Consider the following 7,451-nt stretch of genomic DNA (forward strand, 5'->3'; position numbering starts at 1 on the left):
ACAGTAATTATACAGTAAAACTTCTCCATTCACATAAAGGTTAGCATAAGTCAAAATTGGTTATTTTACTTATTTATAAATCTGGATGTAATGTTTGTATTATCATTTGATGATTTGAAGAAATTATCTGTGAAAACTTTGTTTAATTTAAATATAATAATTTGTTTTACAATCACATTGTAATTAATTTATTCATAAAAATCAGTGAATGGCAGGGTTGTACTGTCTTGTAATGAAACTTTTCAATTAAACGTACATATATTTAATTTAAACAGCAATATAATATTCTCTTAGTCAAAATGTGATGTCGAAATTTTTTTATTATTTTTTTCCTTTGTACTGTATTTTTAACGAATCTCTTGCATTTTATTTTAACATATATATATATATATATATATATATATATATATATATATATATATATATTTTATAAAATATTTTGAAAAAAAATTACGCTGTAACTAAACTCATTTGACGAGTGACAATCTTTTCAAACCGGTTTTTATGTATGTTTTTTTACTATTATTATTATAATATATTTTCTTTGATGATGCTATTCTATATTATGACATTGGAAATATCTTACAAAATTGTAAATTCAAAGCATTCCTTCTCGATATTCCACTCAATATTTGTATAGAAATTGTTGGCCTTTAATTTTGGATCTTGTGCGCGTTTATTGTAATTTATTTTTCATGCAATGTATCAACATGGCTGTGAACGAGCGTAAGTAATTCCAACTTCCTGGCTGTTGTTTTTGTTTTTTTTTTTTTTTCTGTTTTTGTTAATATAAATAGGTTGAAAATAGCAGGATAGGTGGATGCAACGTTTCACTATAAATTTTGAAATCTTGAAACTGTTTGAGAGAACTTAAATATTTGTACAATTTGGTTTCTTTGGAAACACTTGTATGGGGTTTTTTTATATATATATATATATATATATATATATATATATATATATATATATATATATATATATATATATATATCGGACAGTAATGAGGCAAATTTGTATAAGTTTTTCTTATTTACAGAAGACTAAGGAAAGACATCTGTTTTGCCAAATCTATTTATCAAAGTTATTGGACTATAGAACTGAAGTTTGGCGATGTTTAAAAATTCACACGGTTGTATGTTTGCATGTCGTTGACAAAACGATTATTTGAAGACCTGTCAGATAATCTAGGAATATTTTTCCTTGTCCTTATTTCGTTTCCGAATTTGGACTTTTGATAACGTATACTTCGAATACTATTTTGAGGTTATATATTTGTGTGATATTTATGTAATATTTCCCACCAAAATATTATTTTATATATATATATATATGTATTTATTATTAATTTATTGTAGCTTAGTTCACATCTTATTAACATATACATACTTCACTCATACGATACAATTTATTTATTTAAAAAAAAATCGCTGGATATTTACGAATTGGTTCAGTTGTAAAAAAAAATTAAACTCCGATTGAATGATATATTTTTATACATTAATGTATGTATAATTTAGTTAAAAATATAAAATCTTTTTTTTTTACCTGAGCCAGTTCATAATTAGCGACATTGTTGTATACTCGAACCATTCGGTCAGTTTTGAAATGGAGACCGTTATTATTTCCACTTTTTTTTAAAAAAAGGAAGTTAAATTATATAATATATAAAAAAAAATCGTAATAGTTCATATTGGGAAGTACTTAACATGCTATATTGTTAATTTTTAAATTAATATTTAACCAAAAAATATCGGCTGTGATACCTAATTTCTACTTGTATGAAATTTAGATTTTAATTTTAACATATGCTTATTTTGTAAACTATAAGTGACACCTCTAACCTCTTTGTATTCTAATTGAAATTTTTAGAATTTACATTTACAAAATGTCACCGATAACATTTTTTTTCTCCTAAATTTGTTCACTCTCTTATCGCAATAACCACATAGAATTAGTGTAACAGTATTTCATTCACATTTTCGCATTGAAATGTATTTCACGTCTTTTTTTTTTATGTGTATTCTTACATAAAAATTACAGACCGGTAAACTGAAAATAACGATTTACATACATTATTCTTGTCATACGTCGCAATTTGAATGTTTGTTTAGGATTTATTTGATTTTTATTATCTGCCTATATACTCATCTTACATATTTTCAGCGGGTGGGAAAAATTGATATTTAATTTGTAATAACAATTACATGTTTATCATAAAGACCATATTACGATTTGACTGTACATTGAGAAAAATACTTTGTATCTTAAAAAAACAATGTTTGTGCATTAAACAATCTCATATTGTGCTTCGAATAAGATATTTTGACATTATAAATTGACCATTAAAGAATATGAAACGATCATTCGAAAAAATTGATTTTAGCATTAGAATAGATACAAAAAGTGACAATCTTGCCGTCTTCCGCTATTGACAACTGTCAAAAATGTTAACTTTTGTTTCTCACTAGCGAAATGTAATCTTAAATAAATGAAACCAACCCTAACCTAACCAAATCATAAATAATTAAAACCTAACCAAACGTTGGTTCGTATTTGGGTATTCGCGACGTTGCCGATACAGTTCATCTGTAATTTTAATGCAAATTTCATCCACTTTTTAAGTAGCAAATATTTTTTTCAATGATCAAAGCAAATATTCTGATGCAATCTGTATCCGTCATTTACAAATGCACACAAATTTTTGTAATGTACAAAAAAAATTTAAATGCATATTTATTTTAAACGTTTAAATTGTTCCCTTTCGATTTTGTATTTTTGTATCAAATTTATTGATTTAATGCCCGTTTTTCCCACCCGGATATAAGTTTTTTTTTTTATTATTATTTATTAAACTTGATGTATTGAATTGTTTGGTAACTATTGCAACAGACATGTTGCAATATTATAGGAAAATTCGTAAAAGCACTACAAAGGTAAGTATTATATGATATTTTGGTGTTATGTGTATGTTTATAAACAAATATATATATATACGGATATTCTGTCATACTTTTAATAGCAACATTGTGTGATTAGATTACGAATGTGTAATCATTAAATATTAGATTTTACGATATGCAATATACTGCAGGATCGGAATCAAATATTTGTGAAACGATGTGTGTATTTTTATATTTGTTGTTTAGTCGACAATGATATGAAAATTGGTTTGCCGAACTTGATATATATATTTATGAATTGTACCGTATACGGTATATTGCCATTGATTGAGCTGTGATTCGAAGGTTTTTATAATATTTATTATATGTGTCGATTAAGTTTACGTAATGTCTTTACATGAGTACTATTGAAACATTGCATGACTAAAATTGAATATCCAAGTGTAATAGTGTAGTTTTGAGATTCTAGTATTGATAATTGTATATGTATCTGATTTAATTGTTAAAATCGTTTATTTTTATTCACTATTACACTTAGAATCTTCAATAGTAGAACGATTACTGTCGGTAGATTTTGTGTATTACATATATAAAAAAAACTATTATTATTCCTTTGCGATGGATTCGATTTGATGTAAGCTATATTTTTAATTTGCAAAAGCATGTATGTGAATAATGATGAATTTAATCTTATTTTTACTGCAAATTGACTAAGATTACAAATTCATTGTTCTTTTTTTTTATTATGATGATGATTGTTTTGGTATTGTTTATGTTGTATCGTCATTGTATACAGCGGTTTCAATAAGTGTGGTAAAAATGTATTGCAAGATGTCTTTCGACTGTTTACACGTAAGGGTTACATTTCTTTTTATTATTCATATATACAAATATAGTTTTGTAACTTTGGCAAAAGTTATTCATTTAAACAATTATATTGAATTTGAATGCCAAAGGATATTGTTCTTCGTTCACTGCCTTGAAGGAAAAGTATGCGAAAGATAATATTACATTGAAGTAGCATTTTTTATATTCTGAATATTTGAAATGTAGCAGTGCTGAAGAAATGTATTTTTATTGTACATTTCTGGCTTTCTCTCTCAAATATTGAATATACGGTTAGACGTTTTTGTAAATAATTGATGAAATATTCAATTCTTAGAATGATTTTAGGAATTATAACTTGGCAAATGAGTTTTCAAATCTGTTTTACACGGAACCTTGAAGTCTACTGTTAAATCAGAGAGTAGGAAATAAATATTTCTAATTAATCTTTTAGAATTTTTTATGTATTCTAAAGGAACTATATCATTCTCATGTCACAAAAAAGAGGCATTATTGTTAATTTTCTTATTTTGCTCTCTTGTTTATGGAATGGTCTATTGTTATTGCAATTAAACCTAAGCTTAAGTCCCATGGCCCATACGGCATACACTCTTTATCTTAATGCTTTGGCACCAGTTCATTTTTCGAGTCTTCATCAACTCGAGTTTGTGCCGTAAGATGGTTAAGTCTACGGAATTGTATTTCAAAATCGATTATCATTCTTTGATACGCCTCATCTCTTATTGAAATTGTGTTTCAAAAAACTGGTTCCTTGAACAAAAAAATTTGAAAACTCATGCCGTATCAAAATTTTTAAGGTATTATTGTTAATCCGGTTTTTTTTTTTTTAGTTTTTCTGAAAAAGTGACTTGTGTTTAAGTCACGGTTTTGAATGAATATTTTAAACATCCCGAAGCAACAAAATTGCTAATTATTGTGGATTTGAGAACTTTAATGTATTTTACACTTGAATAATGCTTCTACGGCTTCCTCGTTGAGTTGTAACTTAGATCTGGAGTAATTTTTCGTTGATTCACTTTTTTTTCGTTTTGTTCTGTAAATACATTCGTATCAATGTTTATTATTTACATTTATGATTGTAGAAAAAGTCTTACATGTCCTTCACACCAATCTTACTATGTAGTTCTTCGAGTAATCATCACATAAACGATTACCATTTATACTTTTGCTTTACGGCTATGTTACTTGAAATGTTCTTAACCTGAGGCACTTCGTTTAAGACTATTTTTACTAATTAACATTTAAGTGTGGTGTATCTGTGCACGTCTTGGCTGTTTTAAACTGAGATTCGTGTGTATGTCTGTTGCAGGAAGGAAGAAAAAAACGTTTCGGTGAACGTTAATTTTGGATTTTGGTCATTGTGATGTGTAATGATCAGTATAGAAATGTTCGAGTGTAAGTTTAATGGCAATTTCCAAATCCAAAGTTAATGTTTTGAAATTTACTATTGATTTAATATTTGAATAGTGAGTACTGATAAAGTGAGTCTCCAGTTGTGGACTGGAGGTTGATAACATAGAATACTATGCGACTTATGATCTGATCTGTGATAAAGAAGACCAAATATTATAAAAAAAAAATTACGATGAGACTGAGTTTTTCATGTTTTATTACATACAAATAAATAAGTTTACTGAAAATTAGATTGGCTTAGTTTTTTTAATTATAATATCCATATCTCATCACTTAGTAGTATTATAAGGTTGTAAGTATTTATGGTTTTTTTTTCACTGAATTTTTTTTGGTTGGTGATTATTGAAAAAGGTACCTTGGCTGCGGCTTATCTGTTAAATGCCACAGTAAAGATATAGACTAACCGAGATAGAAAGAAATAGCACATCCAATTTTTAGGTTAGTTTTTTTTTAATTGATATTTTGAATATAAAGTGGCATTATCATCAATGAAATTTTGACAGATAAAGATAAAATTATTGACAGTCGACTTTACAACTACCGGCGTATTTGACGTTTCTCGGATTGTGGCCTCAAGTTGTATTATTTTGAGCATGCTTTTTAATTTGTCGGCCATGTATTGTGTAAGGTTCGGTGATTACTGGTCACAAAGTCACTAAAATCTCTATAACGGAACATCTGGCAGCCGAAAAGTCCATACCAACGAGAGCTTGAGTGCCAAATATTGTGTATTCGCGATTTTCATGACAAAAATTGTCTTTGTGACCACCCCGATGTGACGAATAGTCCAATTACCATTGTGTAATTGCATAACAAATTTTTAATATTTTTTCCTGTCGAGTGTCAGCAATAGCACGTGCGAAAATTTAATTTTCGAATACAAATCCAATTGAAAGATGCCAAATATAATGCTGTGGCGGCTCGCTTATACGACATGGTCGAGTTTGGTTGCCTTCCTGCGAGTGGGAACCAACTCGGCTGGGTTCGGAGAGCTACTACTCACTCCGTCTTCAGCTGTCATATAATAAACACGTGCATTAACATGCCAGTCGTCTCATTCGTTCACTCTCCATACTGGTGACCCCCGACATCGAGCCACGCAGCCTCGATCAATTTCAACATGCCGCTCATCCCTGCCTCGCCGAGTCAGGCGGGAGAAGCTACCCGCCGCGCCCCCATCGCCATCAACAGAGCGCGTCGCGGCCCGCGGGTGACAATAAACGAGCAGACACGGCTACCTACCTACCTACCTACCTACTGACGTCCAGCCACAACGTCGACGACAGGTGCTTTTAAAAAATGGGGGAGCGAATGAGACGACGATCTTGACAGCTGGATGTGGAGTCATGCGCGATCCACTACACATAGAACGGTCATCCAGCACCACAAGACATACACCACCTCAGCACCATCATCATCATCATCATCATCAAGGCCCCGTCCGTCCCCACGAGCGTCGTCACGCCGAGACGGGCGGTAGCGCTACAACAACTCCACGAGCCACAACGACTCACAGTCCAGCTCGGAGTATCATCAACCACATCGATGCCCCTGCCGCCCCCGCCGCCCCACCAACCGACATCAGCCTCGGAAGAGCGGCGCCGCCGCATCATCGCATCGCATCGGCGCGACCATCGGACCACCCACCGTCCTGCTCGCGACGTCACCGCCCTCGAATCTACCGACCATTCAGGGCGGTACACCTATGTACACAGCGGATGACCCACGTCAACAATTTTTTTTTCTCCCCACGTAATAATTTTTTTCTCTTTGTGTAACAATAATTTTTTTCTTTTGTAAAATTTGTTTCTTTGTAATTTTGGTATCGCTGATGCTGGGGGGGGAGTGATGTGGCGGCTCGCTTATACGACATGGTCGAGTTTGGTTGCCTTCCTGCGAGTGGGAACCAACTCGGCTGGGTTCGGAGAGCTACTACTCACTCCGTCTTCAGCTGTCATATAATAAACACGTGCATTAACATGCCAGTCGTCTCATTCGTTCACTCTCCATAATGCAAAAACTATGTACGATTTTGATAAATATAAATAATCAATATTTACTGATATAAATAACGTAATTTTTATCTGTAGCTTGTAGTAGGACAAATGACAAGCTGTTGAATAAAAGAAAAATTGTCAAGTAAAAATAAATATTTATTAATTTTGGATAGTGTGTGTATATTAAATGTCAATCGTGCTGTTTATACATAGGTCTTTTGCGTGAATGCGCTTGTGTAGTGTCTGAATAGGTGTATGGAGAGATGAACGAATGAGACGACTGGCATGTTAATGC

This window comes from Arctopsyche grandis, chromosome 12 (genome assembly GCF_051622035.1).
Source record: "Arctopsyche grandis isolate Sample6627 chromosome 12, ASM5162203v2, whole genome shotgun sequence".
Taxonomy (NCBI): Eukaryota; Metazoa; Arthropoda; class Insecta; order Trichoptera; family Hydropsychidae; genus Arctopsyche; species Arctopsyche grandis.